The sequence below is a fragment of the Emys orbicularis genome, chromosome 1, assembly GCF_028017835.1.
Source record: "Emys orbicularis isolate rEmyOrb1 chromosome 1, rEmyOrb1.hap1, whole genome shotgun sequence".
In the NCBI taxonomy this organism is placed as follows: domain Eukaryota; kingdom Metazoa; phylum Chordata; order Testudines; family Emydidae; genus Emys; species Emys orbicularis.
The window spans coordinates 355351428-355375333 of record NC_088683.1 but is presented as its reverse complement, the minus strand read 5'-3'; positions in this window follow the sequence as shown (position 1 = coordinate 355375333).

Here is a 23906-nt window from a genome sequence, read left to right as displayed (position 1 = left end):
AGGTGCTGGAACTAGGGGTTCTGAGGCTGCTGCAGCAGCCCCTGGCTTGAAGTGGTTTCCACAGAGCCACAACTAAGTAATACAGTTCTATAGTGCCTGGTGGTAACATCCCTTTTATAAAAGGCTACTTCAACTAGCATAGTCACACCCTTCCTTGGAGACCTGGTAGTGGGAGACAGAAGACAAGCCTTGGCTCTATAATAATAATAATAATAATAATATATGGAGATATCCTATCTCCTAGAGCTGGAAGGGACCCCAAAAGGTTATCAAGTCCAGCCCCCTGCTGTCACTTGCAGGACTAAGTACTGATTCTGCCCCAGATCCCTAAGCGGCCCCCTCAAGGGTTGAACTCACAACTCTGGGTTTAGCAGGCCAATGCTCAAACCACTGAGCTATCCCTCCCCCCTAGCAGGTGCCTCAAACCCAAACTGGTAGAGATTAGGTTTCAGTGTTCAGTAGCTAAACTGTTGCAGAAACTGAGCTGATAGCTTCACAGATGATAACTAAGGGAAAGAGTGACTATGCCGCGTGATGGTTTGCGCTCTTATAGGGTCCTGGCACTACCCTGAATATTCATATCAATGCCCAGCCTTCCATGCCCAAATCTTATTTCATCACTCATAATTCTTAGGGTACACTTACTCTATAGGCTAGAATATTCTGACATACTAATACCATGTTCATACATATTAATATCCATTATCTCATCCTCAAAACAGTTACCTTTGGCCTAGATCCTTACTTCCATGTTCTGTGGTGTACCTTGTGGTTACCGATATGTTCCAGAGTTATGGTAAACCCATTCAGTTCTCTGTTCAGTTCTCCAAAGTCAAAAGGGGTAGCCGGTAGGCCATATATCGATGCCAAAGGTTACAAACACTTGTGCTAACTTGCTCTAGCTAATCATACAGGATATAGGCCTGTAGGTTCCTTGCGTTACAGCCAAGTATAATGAAGTAAAGTATACTGGGATTATTCAGTACAAAACGTAAACCAAGAAAATAATATCAATCAAACCAACGAAGAAAGCAGCTAATATAGCAAGCTAGCCCCATGGGCTACAATTTCTATGATTCTGTGATTTTGCACAGCTTTGGCTTGTGCACATAGGGCCTTATTTTTATCTCACACTAGTTTTACACCAGTGTAATTAACAACTTCAGTTGAGTTATTCCTTATTTACACTGATGCAAGTGAAAGGAGAATCAGGCGCTAGGATCTGACCCAAAGCCCCTGAAGTCTATTCTGTTCTATTTTAGAGTGAAGGTATTGGATAGGAAAAGGAAGGAGGAGGCTCAGTGCACTCTTGGAAGGATCAGACATTATCTAGCCCTGTCACATTAAGTCTCTCACAAACTCCACTTTTAGCCCAAGCGGTGTCATCCCAATACACACATAGAATACAAGGAGGCTGATGAGGGGACTTCAAGAATGTCAGGTACAATGGATATAAAATGTTGCAGGGCAAGGACAAAAGGGGCGGGGTTCAGAAAAGAGCTATACAAATTATCCAAACTTTGGAAACCCTATACTATGACAGACGTAAGAAGCTCCATCTAATTCAGGGGTGCTGGAACAATTTGGTTCAATGACTCTCACACCCCCACTATACAAACTGTAAGCCCTGTATATAATGGAAACCGCTTCAAACCAGGGGCTGCTGCAGCAGGCTCAGAACCTCTTGTTCCAGCACCTATGATTAGGGCCCAGCAAATTCATGGTCCATTTTGGTCAATTTCATGGTCATAGGATTTTAAAAATAATAAATTTCATGATTTCAGCTATTTAAATCTGAAATTTCATGGTGTTGTAATTGTAGGGGTCCTGACCCAAAAAGGAGTTGTGGGGGTGTTGCAAGGTTATTGTAGGGAGGGTTGCGGTACTGCTACTGTTACTTCTGCGCTGCTGCTGGTGGTGGCACTGCCTTCAGAGCGGGGAGGCTGGAGAGTGGTGGCTGCTGGCTGGGAGCCCAGTTCTGAAGGCAGAGCTGCCGCCAGCAGCAGCACAGAAGTAAGGGGATGGCCTGGTATGGTATTGCCACCCTTACTTCTGCACTGCTGCCTGCAGAGCTGGGCCCTCAGTAAGCAGCTGCCACTCTCCAGCCGCCCAGCTCTGAAGGCAGCAGTGTAGAAGTAAGGATGGCATGGTATGGTATTGCCACCCTTACTTCTGCACTGCTGCTGGTGGGGCACTGCCTTCAGAGCTGGATGCCCGGCGAGCAGTCGCCGCTCTCCAGCCCCCCACTCTGAAGGCAGTGCAGAAATAAGGGTGGCAATACCATGACCCCCCTAAAATAAGGGGTCACCTCCTGCAACTCCCTTTTGGGTCAGGACCCACAATTTGGTAAATGCTGGTCTCCCCCATGAAATCTGTATAGTATAGGGTAAAAGCACACAAAAGACCAGATTTCACGGTCTGTGACATGTTTTGCATGGCCGTGAATTTGGTAGAGCCCTACCTATGATCTAATTCAGTGGTTTTCAAACTTCATTGCACCACGACCCCCTTCTGACAACAAAAATTACTACATGACCCCAGGAGGGGGTACCAAAGCCTCAGCCCACCCAAGTGGGGGGGCCAAAGCCCGAGCCCTAGCTGTCCAGGACTGAAGATCTCGGGCTTCAGCTTTGGCCCTGGGTGGTGGGGCTTGGGCTTCAGCCCCGGGCCCCAGCAAGTCTAACGCCAGCCCTGGTGACCCCATTAAAACGGGGTCGCAACCCACAGTTTGAGAACCGCTGATCTAATTTATTGTAGAGAAGTTAAGTGGTGACTTGTTCATGATCTATGAATACCTACATGGGGAGAAAATTTCTAAAAGTGGAGGGCTGTTTAACCTAGTAGACAAAGGCACAACAAGATCCAATGGCTGGAAGCAGAAGAGAGACTGGAAATTCAGACTGGAAATAAGTTTTGAAAAAGACAGTTTTTGGAACAAATTACTCATGAATGTGCTGGACTTCTTCCCTCTTTAAGTCTGTAGGTCAGGTTTGGGTGTCTTTCTAAAAGCCATACACTAGCACAATGAGAAATAAGGGGCTTGATTCAGGGATTGCTGGGTAATGATCTATGGCCTGTGTTAAGCAGGAGGCAACATGATGGTCTCTTCTGGTCTTCACGTGTTCAAATCTATGAAAAGTGCAAGGGACAAAGCTGTGCAGAGCTCCAGTATTTTCTAACTGCCCTATATTTGCATGATGATAGGGCTCCATATCACTTGAGGGAGGGCATCATGAGTGGTGTTTATCAGCCTTTGGCCATTAGAGAGCAAGAGTACAAGAGCGGGGATGTAGATTATAACAGTGCAATATACAGTTTGGGCCTAGGGGTGGCACTGCTCATGCATCAGCCAGGGCCAAGCAGCAGACAAGGTGCAGCATGTAGTGTTATCCTCCACAGAAACTCCTGGGATAAGCACAGAGGGTAACCTCAGAGTTGTCAACTCCTATGGTTTCATTGCAAGTCTTGCAATGTTAATGTGTGTCTGTGTGCGCACACGTGCATTTAAGGTTTCTCATTATCTCCTGGTTTCTTGCATCAGATCTGCAACATTTTGCCCTTCATCCAAACAACCACCATTTCCAATTGTGTGTAATAGGACTGAAGTCACACGTTATCCAGTCAAGATGCCCTGCATTTTCTAATAGTCGTCAGATGTGACGTGAGGTGCCTTTAGTAAAGGTGTTGGCGACCTCCCATTGTTTCTATTAAGACTGGGTGATATGGGTTGCAGGTGAGAGATTGGGTGGGGAGTAAGAAGAGAGGGAGTGAAGGTGGGGAGAGGGAGAGAGACTAAAAGGGAAGGGAACTGTAAGGAGCCGCTGGAGATTAACAGCGACCGTGGGGCAGAGGAGGAAAACAGCTGGAGGAAGCAGTCCATGCCCAGGGGGAAGCTCAGCTCCACACTCCTTATTGCACCTGGGCATCTCTCATGTGGGAATCACAGGTTGGGCAAAACACAACAAAGTTGGATCAGAATTGTCTGTGTGCTGACGTGAATAAAGCCTGTGTTGTTTGACGAGACATAGTGCTAGATGGAGCCTCTGGGGTCAAGGGGTGAACCCCAGGGCCAAATCCCAGCCTGGGTCTGCACCTCCCTTTAATAAAATTCTCTTTGTGGCATGAATAGTAGTTGTTTTCACTTCCCTGCAACTCTGTCCTGTCATGTCACCTTTTCCAGGATGAGTAACCCGCCTTTTCCCCTCTGATCATCTCCCGCGCTACAACCTGGATTGCGTCCCAGAGGCCTCAGCTTGTATTTGCTGAGCTGCAGTGACTCATGTCCACCACCAGGCAGGGCTCTCCCAGCTCGCTACATACTGACGGTCTTTCCGGGCTGCAGGGGCCTTGCTGTGGCTGCCCTCATCATAGCCTTTGCTCTGGGCTTTTCTAAAGCCAGCGTCCACTGGGTGAAGCCCACTGTAGGGGGTGGCTAAGTAACTGCCTGCCTATAGAAGGGGAGATGCAGGCTGCTGCTCCTGAGCCCTGCAAAGTTGGCCTGGGAAACCAAGGTGATGTCCAGAGGCGGTGCTAGTCTATTGGGGACCCTAAACAGGAATATTTTTGCCCTCCCACAACACATACTAAAAAAAGTGCATAGGGGGCCCCCTTGAGGTGCTTGGGGCCCTAAGCAATTGCTTAGTTTGCTTGTGCCTACAGCACATATGTGTGGTGGCGGTGGGTAAGGTACATGTAGCACCTGCCCCGCAGTGAAAAGCAGGCGGTGTCCACACTGCAGAGTGTCACTACAGTGCTATGCGCATCAGTGAAAGGCTACGGCAGGGGAGGGGGGGCAGCGGGGAAAGACTCCACAATGGGGAGCTGCCGGTGTCTTTCCCTGCTACCTCCCCCTGCCAGAGCCTTTCCCCATTGCCAGAGTCTTTCACTGCAATAGGGAAAGACACCAGCAGCGGGGAGGCAGTGGGATACTCCCCTGCTCAAGATGGCAGTGTAGACAGCGCATGCTTGGGTGTGAAGAGAGCCGTGTAGGGGACATACATAAAGATTCAGGTGTGTCTTCACTCTGTTCTCCTTAAGCAGTGCCTCACCATCTACACTGCTGCTTATATGCATCCTAGGCAGGGCCGGTGCAAGGATGTTTCGCGCCCTAGGCGAAACTTTCACCTTGCACCCTCCCCCCTCCCCGAGCCCTGCGGTAGCTCCCCGCCCTGAGGCGCACCCCACGGCAGCTCCCCACCCCACCTCCGCCCTGAGGCGCCCCCCCTGCAGCAGCTCCTCACCCCCCCCTGCCCTGAGGTGCCCCCCCTGCGGCAGCTCCCCACCCCCCCCGGCCCGAGGAGCCGTGTGGCAGCTCCCCACCCCAGCTCACCTCTGCTCCACCCCCTCCCCGAGCCCTGCGGCAGCTCCCCACCCCCCCTGCCCTGAGGCGCCTCCCCCGTGGCAGCTTCCCCCCCCCCGCCCGGGGAGCCATGCGGCAGCTCCCCACCCCTGCTCCGTCCCCTCCCTGAGCCCTGCGGCAGCTCCCCACCCCCTCTCCGCCCTGAGGCCCCGTGGCAGCTCCCCCCCCCGCCTGGGGAACCATGCGGCAGCTCCCCACCCCAGCTCACCTCTGCTCCGCCTCTTCCCCGAGCACGCTGTCACTGCTCCACTTCTCCCGCCTCCCAGGCTTACGGCGCCAATCAGCTGTTTGGCGCCGCAAGCCTGGGAGGGAGAGAAGCAGAGCGGGGCGGCGTGCTCAGGGGAGGAGGCGGAGCAGAGGTGAGCTGGGTTGGGGAGTTCCCCTGCGTGCCGCACCCCCTTACTTGCTGCAGGCGGCCCTCCCCGCACCCCCCTGCCCCAGCTCCCTCCGCCTAAATGCCGATGACGACCGGGGCAGCGGAAGATCCGGCCGCCGTGGTCGCTGCCAAAGAAAATGCCGCCCCCCAAATGCTAGTGCCCAAGCGACCGCCTAGGTCGCCTAATAGGTTGCACCGGCCCTGATGCTAGGGGTGTTTGCAGTGTACGCGCTCTACACGCCACCATAAGGAATGTGCAGTGTAGACCTAAGGCCCTAATGTGATTGGGAGGGAGAGAGGGAATGTGGGTGCAGGGCAGCAGGAGGGAGAGTGAAGGGAGTACAGGGCACTGTGGAGGCAGGAGGAAGCTGAGGAGAGAGAGTGGAATGTGGGAGCTGCAGGAAGGGGGACGGATGCAAGAAAATGTGGAGGAGCTGGAGGGAGACTCAGGATTACAAGGAAATGAGGAGTGCAGAGAGTCAGAGACCAAGTGTCAGGGGTTATAGACTGAGAGGGGAAATACAGGGATTGGTAAAAGTAGGGGGCATGTAGAGCTGGGAGCAATGACAGAGAGTGTGAATGAGGGCAGGAGATGGGAAGGGGGGGAAGAGGAGGAAGACAGGCCAATGATAAGGGAGAGAGTTGGAGAGGAGTAGAAAGGCAGCTCTCTACACAGAAGGGAATAGGCCAGGGTAAGAGGAGTCCCACTCCGAGCAGCCGAAGAGGGGGAGAGGAGCCACATTTGTGTGCAGTGTGTGTGCACTGCAGGTTGAAATTTGGAACCTGAAACAATCACACACACACAAAGCACCCCAAATGATCATGTCATTATTATATAGTCTTATTTTACTCTTCTTATCTTTAACCAAGATCGTTATTTTGGTGTGTCTAACTCATGATTTTTGAAGGCTGGTGTCAGCAATGCTGCAGCTGAATCCTGCGTATTCTTCCCCTCAGTTATTTCCAGAAGCAATCTAATTCGAACTCAGGCTTAGTGATTTGAGGACCCCACTGTGAGTCATTCCCCATGTTTTACATGCAATTGCTGTGGGCCTGAAGCAAAGACTCTGGATGGGTTAGAGCTCAACTGGTCAGATTCTCTGAAGACTACATGCACAGTGATCTACTAAGAAGCATTCCAGGCATCTCCCTGGGAAGATTAACAGTGATTTTTCTGAAGCAGAGGAAAGGCGGCCAGACCTGCCTACGTGTTTCTGCAGATTGTTTGAATTTTCTAGCTTGAAAAACACCTCCTAGACTCCACTATCAATTCCAGGGCTTCTCCCTTGAATCCCCCTTATGAATTCCTACTTCACAGAGAATTTCTGCCTTCACTCTTGGGCATCCATTCTCCTCTGGACCAAATGACCTGTTTCCCCCATCTGATGCTGTAACACACCAGAGAGGCCACGTTCTCATCCTGTTCTTTCCCTCTGAAAAACTCCAATTCCCAGCACCTTCAGGAACAGTTTGTCTGCAGATGAGACCGTAAAACCATGGCATTGATAGTTAACTATCCCAAAGGTACACTTGGTTGGGGCGGGGTTTGCCTGGGTGTTGCTGGCCTAAATTTCCTCTCTCCCACTATGATGCAGCAGGCTCTGTGCAGTTTGCATTCCTGGGCCCTGCCCAGTCACCCCAGGGGAGTACGAGTGAAAGGGTTCTTCCTATGTGAAGTTTGGGGAATGTGTATGGAAAAGGTATCATATGCATGTGAGAAATTATTACGGCTCCCCACCTCATCACAAAGTACACACAGCTGGGGCGATAGGGAATATTTTCAGCTGGCCTCATCACCAGCAGTTTAATTCGGGAACACACAGGAAAAAAACCACCCAGACTGAAAACAGTTTTCCCTCATAGAGCAGTAGCCTGGTAAAAAAGCTATTAGGTGGCTGGGATTATCCCTTCAGTGCAATTCTAATGGTTTTTTGTCCAGTCTGAGTTATAATGACTGAACCCCTGGTGGGGGACTCTTCCGTGCTCTAATAGGCCTCACCCTTTAAAATTTTTCCCTGTCCTTTATCCTAAATGTTCTCTTGCTGGATTCCATCACTCCTCGTTCAGTCTCTTTGTACCATTTGTCCCTGCTTAGTGTTCGCACCCTATGGATGCTTGAAGTTGGATATTATAAAGAAACGGACCTGGTGCCGGGCAGAGTCTCAGTAAGAGGGAACTTTATTGAACTCTTTTCTCACAATGTAACTTTTTATTGAAGCAATATCCTTACAGCTTGTATAAACTGTTAGTTAACACACATTGCCACTGTACACTCAGTTTGTGCATTAATTGTGAAGTTCTAGGGTTTTATGCTAATAATAGCAGGCTGGCTAACCTAGTGAGGAGGGCTTTAAACTAGGTTTACCGGGGGAAGGAGACCAAAGCCCTGAGGTAAGTGGGGAAATGGGATCCTGGAAGGAAGCACAAGCAAGAGAGCGCAAGAGGGGAGGACTCCTGTCTCATACTGAGAAAGAGGGACGATCAATGAGTTATCTTAAGTGCTTATACACAAATGCAAGAAGCCTGGGAAACAAGCAGGGAGAACTGGAAGTCCTGGCACAGTCAGGGAACTATGATGCGATTGGAATAACAGAGACTTGGTGGGATAACTCACATGACTGGAGTACTCTCATGGATGGATATAAACTGTTCAGGAAGGACAGGCAGGGCAGAAAAGGTGGGGGAGTTGCGTTGTATGTAAGAGAGGAGTATGACTGCTCAGAGCTCCGGTATGAAACTGCAGAAAAACCTGAGTGTCTCTGGATAAAGTTGAGAAGTGTGAGCAACAAGGGTGATGTCGTGGTCTGAGTCTGCTATAGACCACCAGACCAGGGGGATGAGGGGGACGAGGCTTTCTTCTGGCAACTAGCAGAAGTTGCTAGATCGCAGGCCCTGGTTCTCATGGGAGACTTTAATCACCCTGATATCTGCTGGGAGAGCAATACAGCGGTGCACAGACAATCCAGGAAGTTTTTGGAAAATGTAGGGGACAATTTCCTGGTGCAAGTGCTGGAGGAACCAAGTAGGGGCAGAGCTTTTCTTGACCTGCTGCTCACAAACAGGGAAGAATTAGTAGGGGAAGCAAAAGTGGATGGGAACCTGGGAGGCAGTGACCATGAGATGGTCGAGTTCAGGATCCTGACACAAGGAAGAAAGGAGAGCAGCAGAATACGGACCCTGGACTTCAGAAAAGCAGACTTTGACTCCCTCAGGGAACAGATGGGCAGGATCCCCTGGGAGAATAACATGAAGGGCAAAGGGGTCCAGGAGAGCTGGCTGTATTTTAAAGAATCCTTATTGCGGTTGCAGGAACAAACCATCCCGATGTGTAGAAAGAATAGTAAATATGGCAGGCGACCAGCTTGGCTAAACAGTGAAATCCTTGCTGATCTTAAACGCAAAAAAGAAGCTTACAAGAAGTGGAAGATTGGACAAATGACCAGGGAGGAGTATAAAAATATTGCTCAGGCATGCAGGAGTGAAATCAGGAAGGCCAAATCACACTTGGAGTTGCAGCTAGCAAGAGATGTTAAGAGTAACAAGAAGGGTTTCTTCAGGTATGTTAGCAACAAGAAGAAAGTCAAGGAAAGTGTGGGCCCCTTACTGAATGAGGGAGGCAACCTAGTGACTGAGGATGTGGAAAAAGCTAATGTACTCAATGATTTTTTTGCCTCTGTCTTCACAAACAAGGTCAGCTCCCAGATTGCTGCACTGGGCAGCACAGTATGGGGAGGAGGTGACCAGCCCTCTGTGGAGAAAGAAGTGGTTCGGGACTATTTAGAAAAACTGGACGTGCACAAGTCCATGGGGCTGGATGCGCTGCATCCGAGGGTGCTAAAGGAGTTGGCGGATGAGATTGCAGAGCCATTAGCCATTATTTTTGAAAACTCATGGCGATCGGGGGAGGTCCCGGATGACTGGAAAAAGGCTAATGTAGTGCCCATCTTTAAAAAAGGGAAGAAGGAGGGTCCGGGGAACTACAGGCCAGTCAGCCTCACCTCAGTCCCTGGAAAAATCATGGATCAGGTCCTCAAGGAATCAATTATGAAACACTTAGAGGAGAGGAAAGTGATCAGGAACAGTCAGCATGGATTCACCAAGGGGAAGTCGTGCCTGACTAACCTAATTGCCTTCTATGATGAGATAACTGGCTCTGTGGATGAGGGGAAAGCAGTGGATGTGTTATTCCTTGACTTTAGCAAAGCTTTTGATACGGTCTCCCACAGTATTCTTGCTGCCAAGTTAAAGAAGTATGGGCTGGATGAATGGACTGTAAGGTGGATAGAAAGCTGGCTAGATCGTCGGGCTCAACGGGTAGTGATCAATGGCTCCATGTCTAGTTGGCAGCCAGTTTCAAGCGGAGTGCCCCAAGGGTCGGTCCTGGGGCCGGTTTTGTTTAATATCTTTATTAATGATCTGGAGGATGGAGTGGACTGCACTCTCAGCAAGTTTGCCGATGACACTAAACTAGGAGGCGTGGTAGATACACTAGAGGGTAGGGATCGGATACAGGGGACCTAGACAAATTAGAGGATTGGGCCAAAAGAAACCTGATGAGGTTCAACAAGGACAAGTGCAGAGTCCTGCACTTAGGACGGAAGAATCCCATGCACAGCTACAGACTAGGGACCGAATGGCTAGGTAGCAGTTCTGCAGAAAATGACCTAGGGGTCACAGTGGACGAGAAGCTGGATATGAGTCAACAGTGTGCTCTTGTTGCCAAGAAGGCTAACGGCATTTTGGGCTGTATAAGTAGGGGCATTGCCAGCAGATCGAGAGACGTGATCGTTCCCCTTTATTCAACATTGGTGAGGCCTCATCTGGAGTACTGTGTCCAGTTTTGAGTCCCACACTACAAGAAGGATGTGGAAAAATTGGAAAGAGTCCAGCGGAGGGCAACAAAAATGATTAGGGGTCTGGAGCGCATGACTTATGAGGAGAGGCTGAGGGAACTGGGATTGTTTAGTCTCCAGAAAAGAAGAATGAGGGGGGATTTGATAGCAGCCTACAACTACCTGAAGGGGGGTTGCAAAGAGGATGGAACTCAGCTGTTCTCAATGGTGGCAGATGACAGAACAAGGAGCAATGGTCTCAAGTTGCAGTGGGGGAGGTCTAGGTTGGATATTAGGAAACACTGTTTCACTAGGAGGGTGGTGAAGCACTGGAATGTGTTACCTAGGGAGGTGGTGGAGTCTCCTTCCTTGGAGGTTTTTAAGGCCCGGCTTGACAAAGCCCTGGCTGGGATGATTTAGTTGGGAATTGGTCCTGCTTTGAGCAGGGGGTTGGACTAGATGACCTCCTGAGGTCCCTTCCAACCCTGATATTCTATGATTCTATGATTCTAATATCCTTGCTCCATACTTGTCAAATGGAGCATAAATTAAAAACAAACAAACAGAACAACCCTTGTGTAAGCAGAGTCAGAATGAGCTCTACCCTGACATCTGGTGGTGAGCTGTGGAAAAGGACTTCAGGGGCTGATCTCATTTGCATGGGCACACCCATCCTGCCTAGCATGATGGACTGCTTGCCCAAACGGTCACTTTGTCTGTTGTGGGATTCCCAGTCTCTTTGTTATTGGGGCAGGAGTAATAAAGGGTTGTTATCCTGGTTATGTGAATCAAGGACAGTAGAACTGTACTTGGCATTTTATGCCAGAGGGACTCGCCCTCAACTAAGTAGCACTCGCTAGGCAAGGGACATGGGTTCCAAAACCTAGTGAATAGAGAAAGGATAGGGGGTTGGTATTTGTACTATGGGGCCTGAAACATAATGTTTAGGGTTCTTCTCTCTCCCCTGTGTAATAACAGAGGTAATTTTGATTCCATTAGGAGTCTTGTTATATGCTGCTGAACTAAGATCACTGATAACTAGGTCTAAGCATTAGCCTCCATAATGGCAACTATGGCATCATCAATCTTCCCAATTTGGTGTTTCATAGGCTTTATCTCCTCCACTCGACTTTCCCATCATCTGGCACTCAGTGGTTTCAGTGTCAGAGAGGATGTTCCCAGATGTTGCTTCAAAATTTGCCATCGATGACTTGATGCAGAGAAAAATACATAGATGCTTTGAATTACATTAAAAAATTCAGCAGCCTCACTAGAAGCTGATGCTGCATCACTGACCACCAAGTTGAATGAATGAGAACTGCATGGGACAAAAAACGCTAGAGGGTTTAACTCTCGGATCCGTGTCTGCACTCCTCTGTTCTTTCCTCTCATGTTGGCACCGTTATCGTAGCCCTGACCTCTCATGTCAGCTATCGCAATTCCCGTATCTTCCAGCTTTTTAAGAAACACATTTGTCATAGCAGCTCCTGTAGGATCATCAATGTCAATAAATTCTAGAAAATGCTCTCTGACAGTCACCATTGCAGGGACATTTTCACTAGGTTCTGTTGTTGTTACAAAATGCACCATTAAAGTCATTTGTTCTGTATGGCTGATGTCAGGTGTGCAGTCCAGAATAACAGAGTAATATCTTGCTGACCTCAGATCTGCCACAATCTTCTGTTTGACTTTTGTTGCCAGTAACTGTATGATCTCCTTTTGAATTGTTTTCCCAAGGTAGTGGTGTGTGTACGTTTCTTGGGTGGTGACTCTTCTTAGATGCTCCTGCAGTACAGCATCAAACTCAGCCATCATCTCCACAATTTGAAGGAAGTTTCCATTGTTTGGCACATACAGCTGATCTGAAGTGCCACGCAGTGCTAGGTTTTGGGTAGCAAGCAGTCTCCCAATGGCAATGAGCCTTTTCAGAACATTTTGCCAGTAAAGAGACTCTGATGCAATCTTCTCTTGATGCTGATCATCTATGGTGGCCTTTAACCTTAGTCTCATCTCAAGCTCTTTCCACCTATGGAATGCTCTCTGGTGATTTGCTGCCTTCTCATGGCATGCCAGATTTCTAGCCAGATTTTTCCAGTCATTTGTCCTGTAGAACCCAGTGTGGCTGGAACATTCGACTGGAAGAGTTTGCAACAAAAACAGTATGCAGCATTCTGGGTTTTTGAGTACATAAGCCCTGGCCTCTCCACTTTGTCACCATTGGGGATTTCACGCCAGTAATGTGTTGGATGGAAACTTCTATTTTCGTTGTCTTTGGGGAACATGAAGTTTTTCACTTGTTGTTGCCCATGCAGCACAAGGAAGTCCCTCAGGTTACTGCTCAAGTGGGTCCACAGTCCTGGATCATCGAGACTTAAGGAACTAAACTCAGCTACAGCCATTTCTTGCGCCTCCACCACACTCTTCTCTGATCTACACTTTTCTTCAGGAATGTGCATAGTTACATCCATTTGAGATGGAGATATGGATGCTGCAGAAGCTGCCAGGTCACCTGCACTCTGACTAACTGGAAGATCAGGCATCTCCTCACCACTCACATCCTCACTGGGGCCGGAAGGCTCACCGTGAACATTTGTGTCTATGTATCTCAGGAGAGCTCCTTCCTGCTTAGATAGAAAAGCTTCCTTTGCTTTCTTTCTTTTTCTGAATGCTGCCCCAGAGGGGCGTTTTCTTCTTTCACTCATGACTGCTGTTCTGTGCCAGCTATAGTGGCTCTCAACACTCAGTTGAAGGGGACAAATAAGCAGGCTGGTAGCAGGGCCTGAGTGAGGGAAGATATCAGCGTCTTAAGGGCCTAACTGGCTCCTACTACTTCAGTTGACTGCCTGTTCTCCTCAAATGGGTTCAGGGAAGCAGCAGGAAACAGGAAGCTCCCTGAGAAGCTGGTGTTAATCAGTCCAGGCTCTTGGGGGTGCTAGAGAGGTACACAAGAGGCTCCTCCTCCTCTCTCTCCCTGCAGCTCCTGCTGCTTTCTGTTATTCCCTCTCACCTTTTCTCCTGCCTGCCTGTTATGTCTCTTGTGCCTTCCTTCCTCCAGCACTGCACTCCACCATCTCTGTGCATCTAGAGCAGAGAGAATACAGATGCACCAGCAGCAGACACAATTTTCTACACTCTGGGTCCTAGTGGCGCCCCCTCCCCCCACAGTCTGGCACCTGAGGCGGCCACCTCAGTTCGCCTCATGGTAAGGCCAGCCCTGTTTCACATCCTCTGGCTATGCTCTGTTTGGTGTGTATGGTGGGTTTAGTGAGTGGTAGTTATCCTCATTGAACCAGATTATCAACACCAAGGTCTATTCATAAGAAGCACCACAGTCCTCTAGTTGGGAGCGGAGACCTGAATTGTTCATCCATCACCTACCAGAGAATCTATAAAGGGACATAATTTTAACCTTGGAGGAACCATGTACCATAACTTTTCTGATTCTGTGTTGTTGTTTTTTTATGTGAGGCAAAGTGTTTGGGGAAAGAAGGGGAAATAATCCCAAATGAGCAATCTCAAATGATCATCTGGTGGCCCTGATTCAGTGCTGACTTAACTATTCATCTTGCATGTGGGGTAGAAGAATAAAAGACTGCAACTCACCTTCCTCTGCCCTCCTCCCTCAAAACAGCATGTGTGTGCAATGCCAGGAAGGAGGATTCAGAATTTGCCCAGTGAAACCATTTACAAAAAAATTCAATTCTTAAAGCATCTGCTGTTCTTGAGAAAGCCTAGGACCTTGAAATGGGGAAGCTGAGCCCCCAGTTAAATTAAACCTGCAAAGATCACTATTAACATTGCAAAATAAAACAAACAAAAAACCAACAACACATAACACCATGCACAAAAGTCACCGTCAGCCAGGGCCAGATTTAGGAGCAGGTGACTCAGGTGACCAAGTGGGGTGCTGGGCTTTGGGGGGCGCCAGCCTCAGGGTGCTGTTTTTGTTGTTAGCAACAAAAGGGAATACAGTAACTCCTCACTTAACGTTGTAGTTATGTTCCTGAAAAATGCAACTTTAAGTGAAACGATGTTAAACGAATCCAATTTTCCCTAAAGATTTAACGTAAATGCGGGTGTTTAGGTTCCAAGAAAATTTTTTTGGGGCAGGCAAAAGGCATTATATACTGTACAGTACTGTACTGTGGTTGGGAAGTGCCCCTGGCTTACCCCACACAGGCACAGCCCGCTGCAGGCAAGGACGCTAGGAAGCACCTTCACAGCAACAGCAGCAGCTTCCCCGAAGAAGAACAGGCACCAACTTTGCCAGGGGATGCTCCAGACCCGCCTCTTCCCATCCCCGCTCCAATCCAGGCCCATCTCTTCCCACCCCCATTCCACCTCCTTTCCGGAGCATGCCACATCCCTGCTCCTCCCCCTCCCCCAGAAAGTCCTAAGCGCTGGGGGAAGCGCTGGGAGGGAGGGGAAGGAGGCAGAGAAGAGGAACTTGTGCAATGCTCCCTTGTAAAGTTGCTGCTCTTCCACAGAATCTTACAAGCAGTGAACAGAGCAGGCAGCCAAATGACGTTATAAGGGAGCATTGCACAACTTTAAACGAGCATGTTCCCTAGTTGAGCAGCGAAGTAACTTTGAAACAACGTTAAGCAGGAGGACGTTAAGTGAGGAGTTACTGTATAGAATGTTTGAAGTGACATGTTTCAGGTATTCTGTAGGTGGATTGATTTTTCACTAACCTCCTAGAATGTTCTGGACCTTTGTAGAATCTCATGGAACCTTCCAGAGTTCCTGAGAACTACATTTTCCTCGAACCTCCTAGAATGTTATCAGCCAGGCCCTTGCAGGTATATAAGGTGCAGGGCATCACCAGTCAGTCAGTGAGAGATAAGAACGAGCTGAAGTGAAGTGACAGCCCAGTTGCAATATCACTAACCTTGTTTTATTGTGTAATTGTGAAAGTGTACTTGTGTTTTAAGACTTGAAGAGTGTAAGTAGTGACTAATAAAGGACATATTTAATGAGACACCAGAGATATCTCTCGAACCTCTATGCAACAATATAAAAGAAATTGGGGAACAAAGCATAAATGATGGAAGTCCTATTACTAAGGAATTAGCAGATATACCTGAAGATAAGGAATGGAAATGTGAGGAAAGTGATGGAGAATCACCCAGTTTTCCCAGTGGCGTACAAGAGGGTGATGATAAAGAAGAATGTAGCTCACATGAAAAGGAGAGTAATGACAATGAAAAATCTGGTTTACATGAAAAGGAGAGAAACGATAAAGAAGAATCAGCCTTGCATGATGACAGAAACAGCAGTGAGAAAAATTGCACACCACAAATCGATACATCAGATCGTGCTTTATGGCTGGCGATCCTAAACTCTGCCAATATTGATTGTACAATTTTGAATGGGCCAGGCAAAACTGAGAATATGACGTTTCCAGTAAATGAGCAGAAGTGACACTTCTCAAAGTCACACTGCAAAAGAGTGCTCGAGAATCGGCGTTGGCTAGTTTTCTTGAAATAACTGACAAAGTGTTCTGTTTTTGTACGCTCATGACTCTCAATTCACCTCCCTGCAACAGGCCCTGTGGTCAAATATCCCTGAGTTGTGTTTCCAAGTAGGTTATTATAGGATTCTATAAGTAACAGACACCTGTAGTGCCTACATACAGACAGCACAACTCCCCACTGAGGACAGAACATGGGCCCTTTAGCACAACCCTCTAGCACTCTCTCTTGGGTGGGGCTAGTGGCCATTTCCCTCCACTGTGTACGTCTACTCAGGTCTCCTTTATATTATCTTCTTATGAGCTCAGTTACAGTCTGTTACATGGGAAGAGAGATTCTTCATGGTTTGTGTCATTATCAAATAGAAAACATGTACCAGATTGCTATTTACAAATTAAAATAAAAATAAATCCAGAATTCATTAGGTAGAAATCAAAAAGGAGCCTGGCATTACATGTTCCAGATTGGTTGAAAGAGAAGCAAACAGATTCCCTGTATCTCAGTGATTGACAATCCTTGATCATCCTATGTCCCAAAATGACTAGGGTCCAGGCTGCCAGCAAGAGAAAGATTTGAGGGGTTGTGTGAGGTTGCACTCGATATGATTTTATGAAAATATGCTAATGAGTTTGAATATAATGTAACTGGAATATGCTTCATGCAAAAGGTCTTTTGTAAGGTATCATTACAAAGCTTATCTACTGAGTGTGATCATCCTATTTGTATAAATGTATCACTCTTGTATTTGAAACTAGAAATATGAAATATAACTCTGAGGGCCTATTGTAATTATGCAAAGTGTGGGCCATTAATGGTTGTTTGGAATCTTGATTGCTCCCATCAACGAGGACAATTGACTACAGATGGCTCTGTTTTACTTGTAAGTTAACCTGTATACCTGTGTGCTGGCAAGTGGGTAATGAAGTTTTACAGTGACATGTGATCATGTCACCTGAACTGGAATCCATCTTTAACCTGGTGCTTTTCCAATGAAAAGGCGGGGGTGGGAACCCAGAGAGGGGCAAAGGCTTCCCACCTCATGCAAAACATATATAAGTGGGTGGAACAGAACAAAAAGGGAACCATCATGAGAAATCCCCTAGCTACCACCTGAGCTGGAACAAGGGCTGTACTGGGGAAAGGATTGTGCCCAGACTAGGAAAGTGTCTAGTCTGTGAAAGAAACTTATTGAAACATCTCTGAGGGTGAGATTTTATCTGTATTCAGTTTTATTACTGTATTAGACTTAGATTTGCGTGTTTTATTTTATTTTACTTGGTAATTCACTTTGTTCTGTCTGTTACTACTTGGAACCACTTAAATCCTACTTTCTGTATTTAATAAAATCACTTTTTACTTATTAATTAACCCAGAGTATGTATTAATACCTGGGGGGAGGGGCAAACAGCTGTGCATATCTCTCTATCAATGTTATAGAGGGCGAACAATTTATGAGTTTACCCTGTATAAGTTTTATACAGGGTAAAATGGATTTATTTGGGGTTTGGACCCCATTGGGAGTTGGGCATCTGAGTGTTAAAGACAGGAACACTTCTGTGAGCTGCTTTCAGCTAAGTCTGCAGCTTTGGGGCACGTGGTTCAGACCCTGGGTCTGTGTTGGAGCAGACGGGTGTGTCTGGCTCAACAAGACACGGTGCTGGATTCCCAGGCTGGCAGGGAAAGCAGGGGCAGAAGTAATAGAAATATCCCATCTCCTAGAACTGGAAGGGACCTTGAAAGGTCATCGAGTCCAGCCCCCTGCCTTCACTAGCAGGACCAAGTACTGATTTTGCCCCAGATCCCCAAGTGGCCCCCTCAAGGATTGAATTTACAACCCTGGGTTTAGCAGGCCAATGCTCAAACCACTGAGCTATCCCTCCCCCCAAGTAGTCATGGCACATCAATTGGCAGTTCCCAAGGGGGTTTCTGTGATCCAACTCGTCACAGGCTGAACTTCCTGAAGAGACTTTGTACTTAGCCAACAAAGACTTTGGCTAAGAAGCTTATGAGGTATGAGGACATATCTCAGAGAAGGAAACTGATTCCAGTAGTTTGCTCAGATTTAACATTTTTTTATAAGAGATTTATTGGTTTTTGTAGTGCCTCTTTCTGCAAAATTGAAACTTGTCCAGTAACAATCTGTTTCACACACTTCCTATGGAATAGCAAATGCTTATGAAAAATAATAAAAATGTAACATGATTTTCAGGTCACAGCTGCAGTTTCTTTTAACTAGAACGAGGTTGCGAATCAGCCAGTTTGTAATTAAAGGAGGTGGACTGGGGAAATCTCTTAAACTTTTAACCAAGATCTTAGCAGACCAAAAAAAATGATTAACTGTTTTAACTGCTTGGTGTCAGCAGTTTAATGTATCCACTGATTGCAATGGGCATCCTATGGCCATCACATTTGAAGAATGCAATTCCTGGCACAAAAAGAAAATGCATAATTCTTTTGGCAATGCTGTGTTGTTTGTGTGAAGTATTGTACCTCATGGTCCCTTTACTAAACATAGGCAAGTCCTTTACAAGTTTGGTCACTAAAACAGAGGTTTCTTGAACTATCACAAGCAGATTTCATCATATGAATAGAAAGAATGGTAAACAGATGTTAGTAAATATTTACTTTTTATTATTTTTGTATTTTAAACTCTCATAATTCTTTTATATGCTAACCAAAAATCATTTTTATGTTGTGTAACTATATATTTAGTGCCCTACTGAAACTGAAAAGCTCTTTGTCCTTCAATTGAACATAGTAAATGAAGGGAACATCAACTCACTAATGGAAATTATGTAATCTTTTACCCTGCTTTTTACCCCAGAAATTAAAAGGTACAGTCACATGAGTGAAATGCCTGTAAGCTGCATGGAAACTTTTAAAGAAACCACCATATTAGAGGCTCAAATTAAATGTATACCCCAAATTAAAAAACATAGTAAGAGGACCAAAAATGTGCCACCATGGCTAAATAACAAAATAAAAGCAGTGCTTAGAGGCAAAAAGGCATGAGGAAAATAGAAAGGAGCATAAACTGTAGCAAGTCATTAGGCAGGACAAAAAAGAACTTGAAGAGTAACTAGCAAAAGACACAAAAACCAACCACTTTTTTTTTTTTAAGCACATCAGAAGCCTGCCAAACAGTTAGTGGGGTTACTGGACAATTGGGATGCTAAAGGAGCACTCAAGGAAGACCAGGTCATTGCAGAGAAGCTTCAGTCTTCACTGCAGAGGATGTGAGGGGGATTCCCATACCTGAGCCATTCTTTTAAAGTGACAATTCTGAGGAACTGTCCCAGATTGAGGTGTCACTAGAGGAGGTTTTGGAACAAATTGATAAATTAAACAGTAATAAGTCAACAGAACTAAGGCATTCACCCAAGAGTTCTGAGGGAACTCAAATATGAAATTGCAGAACTATCACTTAAATCAGCTTCTGTAGCAGGTGTCGGAGGACAGCTACTGGGAGACCAATTTTTTTAAAAAGCTTCCAGAGGTGATCCTGGCAATTACAGGCCAGTGAGCCTAACTTCAGTATCAGGCAAATTGGTTGAAACTAAAGTAAAGAACAGAAATATCAGGCACATACATGAACATGATTTTTTGTAAATATCATTATATCACTATATAAATCCATGGTATGTCCACACCTTGACTACTGTGTGCAGTTCCGGTTGCCCCGTCTCAAAAAATTAGAATTGGAAAAGGTACAGAGAAGGGCAACAAAAATGATTAGGGGTATGGAACAGCTTCCATATTAGGAGAGATTAAAAAGACTGAGACTTTTCAGCTTGGAAAAGAGATGACTAAGGGGGAACATGATAGAGGTCTATAAAATCGTGACTGGTGTGGAGGAAGTGAATAAGGAAGTGTTATTTATTCCTTCACCTAGCACAAGAACCAGATGTCACCCAATGAAATTAATAGCCAGTAGGTTTAAAACAAACCAAAGGAAGTACTTCTTCCCACAATGCACAGTTAATCTGTGGAACTCATTGCCAGGGGATGTTTGAAGGTCAAAAATATAACTGGGTTCAAAAAAGAATTAGATAAGTTCACGGAGGGTAGGTCCATCAATGGCTATTAGCCAAGATGGTCAGGGATGCAACTCCATGCTCCGGGTGTCCCTAGCCTCTGATTGCCAGAAGCTGGAAATGGACAACAGGGGATGGATCACTTGATGATTGCCTGTTTTGTTAATTCCCTCTGAAGCACCTAGCATTGGCCACTGTCAGAAGACAGGATATTGGGCTAGATGGACCATTGGTCTGACCCAGTATGGCCATTCTTATGTTCTTATATTCTTATGATCATACTAATATAGTCCAGACATCCAGGAAAGGGACCCCTCAAAACTCATGAAGGGAACCTACAGAAATATGTTATAATAAATAAGACTAGGTAATTGACAAGGGAGTGCTCATAATCCAATTATGTTCTATAATTGATAAGGGATATTTGTTATTGCAGATGTTTTCTGTAATTTAAGAAATCATGATCCATTGAAAGATGTTTTTAACTCATTAGGAAGTGCTTATTACAGCAGGTGTTCTTCATAACAACAATTGAATTAGAAATTCCTTTAGCTTATCAATCATGTAAACTAAGATACTATAAAAGAAATTCCATAAATAATTAGGTGAGTTAAGATAATTCTAAAAGAAATTCCATACGCAATTAAGTAAAAGGAGATGTTGAAAACAGTAAACATCCTGGGAAAGTAATTTTTCCCCTACAAAAAGGAATTTCTTTGTCTCACACCCTATAAAAGAAAAGAGGTTTTGGGCATTAGACAGGGAACGAATACTGCCAGCATTCCCCCCAGTTACAGAGAGAGGACACAGGGGCCAGCTCTTCACCTTAGCCAAAGAGTGGTAACATATGTTTTCTGTCTATATTCTGTATAGTGCAGTCTTAATCTTTGATCAAATTATTCCATTTCATAGATTCATAGATTCTAGGACTGGAAGGGACCTCGAGAGGTCATCGAGTCCAGTCCCCTGCCCGCATGGCAGGACCAAATACTGTCTAGACCATCCCTGATAGACATTTATCTAACCTACTCTTAAATATCTCCAGAGATGGAGATTCCACAACCTCCCTAGGCAATTTATTCCAGTGTTTAACCACCCTGACAGTTAGGAACTTTTTCCTAATGTCCAACCTAGACCTCCCTTGCTGCAGTTTAAGCCCATTGCTTCTTGTTCTACCCTCAGAGGCTAAGGTGAACAAGTTTTCTCCCTCCTCCTTATGACACCCTTTTAGATACCTGAAAACTGCTATCATGTCCCCTCTCAGTCTTCTCTTTTCCAAACTAAACAAACCCAATTCTTTCAGCCTTCCTTCATAGGTCATGTTCTCAAGACCTTTAATCATTCTTGTTGCTCTTCCCTGGACCCTTTCCAATTTCTCCACATCTTTCTTGAAATGCGGTGCCCAGAACTGGACACAATACTCCAGCTGAGGCCTAACCAGAGCAGAGTAGAGCGGAAGAATGACTTCTCGTGTCTTGCTCACAACACACCTGTTAATACATCCCAGAATCATGTTTGCTTTTTTTGCAACAGCATCACACTGTTGACTCATATTTAGCTTGTGGTCCACTATAACCCCTAGATCCCTTTCTGCCGTACTCCTTCCTAGACAGTCTCTTCCCATTCTGTATGTGTGAAACTGATTTTTTCTTCCTAAGTGGAGCACTTTGCATTTGTCTTTGTTAAACTTCATCCTGTTTAACTCAGACCATTTCTCCAATTTGTCCAGATCATTTTGAATTATGACCCTGTCCTCCAAAGCAGTTGCAATCCCTCCCAGTTTGGTATCATCCGCAAACTTAATAAGCGTACTTTCTATGCCAATATCTAAGTCGTTAATGAAGATATTGAACAGAGCCGGTCCCAAAACAGACCCCTGCGGAACCCCACTCGTTATGCCTTTCCAGCAGGATTGGGAACCATTAATAACAACTCTCGGAGTACAATTATCCAGCCAGTTATGCACCCACCTTATAGTAGCCCCATCTAAATTGTATTTGCCTAGTTTGTCGATAAGAATATCATGCGAGACCGTATCAAATGCCTTACTAAAGTCTAGGTATACCACATCCACAGCTTCTCCCTTATCCACAAGACTCGTTATCCTATCGAAGAAAGCTATCAGATTGGTTTGACATGATTTGTTCTTTACAAATCCATGCTGGCTGTTCCCTATCACCTTACCACCTTCCAAGTGTTTGCAGATGATTTCCTTAATTACTTGCTCCATTATCTTCCCTGGCACAGAAGTTAAACTAACTGGTCTGTAGTTTCCTGGGTTGTTTTTATTTCCCTTTTTATAGATGGGCACTATATTTGCCCTTTTCCAGTCTTCTGGAATCTCTCCCGTCTCCCATGATTTTCCAAAGATAATAGCTAGAGGCTCAGATACCTCCTCTATTAGCTCCTTGAGTATTCTAGGATGCATTTCATCAGGCCCTGGTGACTTGCAGGCATCTAACTTTTCTAAGTGATTTTTAACTTGTTCTTTTTTTATTTTATCTGCTAAACCTACCCCCTTCCCATTAGCATTCACTATGTTAGGCATTCCTTCAGACTTCTCGGTGAAGACCGAAACAAAGAAGTCATTAAGCATCTCTGCCATTTCCAAGTTTCCTGTTACTGTTTCTCCCTCTTCACTAAGCAGTGGGCCTACCCTCTCTTTGGTCTTCCTCTTGCTTCTAATGTATTGATAAAAAGTCTTCTTGTTCCCCTTTATTCCCGTAGCTAGTTTGAGCTCATTTTGTGCCTTTGCCTTTCTAATCTTGCCCCTGCATTCCTGTGTTGTTTGCCTATATTCATCCTTTGTAATCTGTCCTAGTTTCCATTTTTTATATGACTCCTTTTTATTTTTTAGATCATGCAAGATCTCGTGGTTAAGCCAAGGTGGTCTTTTGCCACATTTTCTATCTTTCCTAACCAGCGGAATAGCTTGCTTTTGGGCCCTTAATAGTGTCCCTTTGAAAAACTGCCAACTCTCCTCAGTTGTTTTTCCCCTCAGTCTTGATTCCCATGGGACCTTACCTAACAGCTCTCTGAGCTTACCAAAATCCGCCTTCCTGAAATCCATTGTCTCTATTTTGCTGTTCTCCCTTCTACCCTTCCTTAGAATTGCAAACTCTATGATTTCATGATCACTTTCACCCAAGCTGCCTTCTACTTTCAAATTCTCAACGAGTTCCTCCCTATTTGTTAAAATCAAGTCTAGAACAGCTTCCCCCCTAGTAGCTTTTTCAACCTTCTGAAATAAAAAGTTGTCTGCAATGCAGTCCAAGAATTTGTTGGATAGTCTGTGCCCCGCTGTGTTATTTTCCCAACATATATCCGGATAGTTGAAGTCCCCCATCACCACCAAATCTTGGGCTTTGGATGATTTTGTTAGTTGTTTAAAAAAAGCCTCATCCACCTCTTCCACCTGGTTAGGTGGCCTGTAGTAGACTCCTAGCATGACATCACCCTTGTTTTTTACCCCTTTTAGCCTAACCCAGAGACTCTCAACACTTCCGTCTCCTATGTCCATCTCCACCTCAGTCCAAGTGTGTACATTTTTAATATATAAGGCAACACCTCCTCCCTTTCCCCCCTCCCTTTTATTGTTGTTAAATTTGAATGCCCGACACAGAAATAACCAAGCTTTAAAAATATTTCTGAGTTAATCTCAGGGATGCTAATAGGAGCTGCACACGTGGAGGGAGGTAAGTATATGGCTCAAATACTACTCAATGGGCACTGTATAAGAATTTAGGTAAGCAGATAGATTGTAGATCGCTGTCTGTATGCTATTGCTAATTTAGGGCAAGATTCTGATATCCTTCACAGCGGGTAGTACCT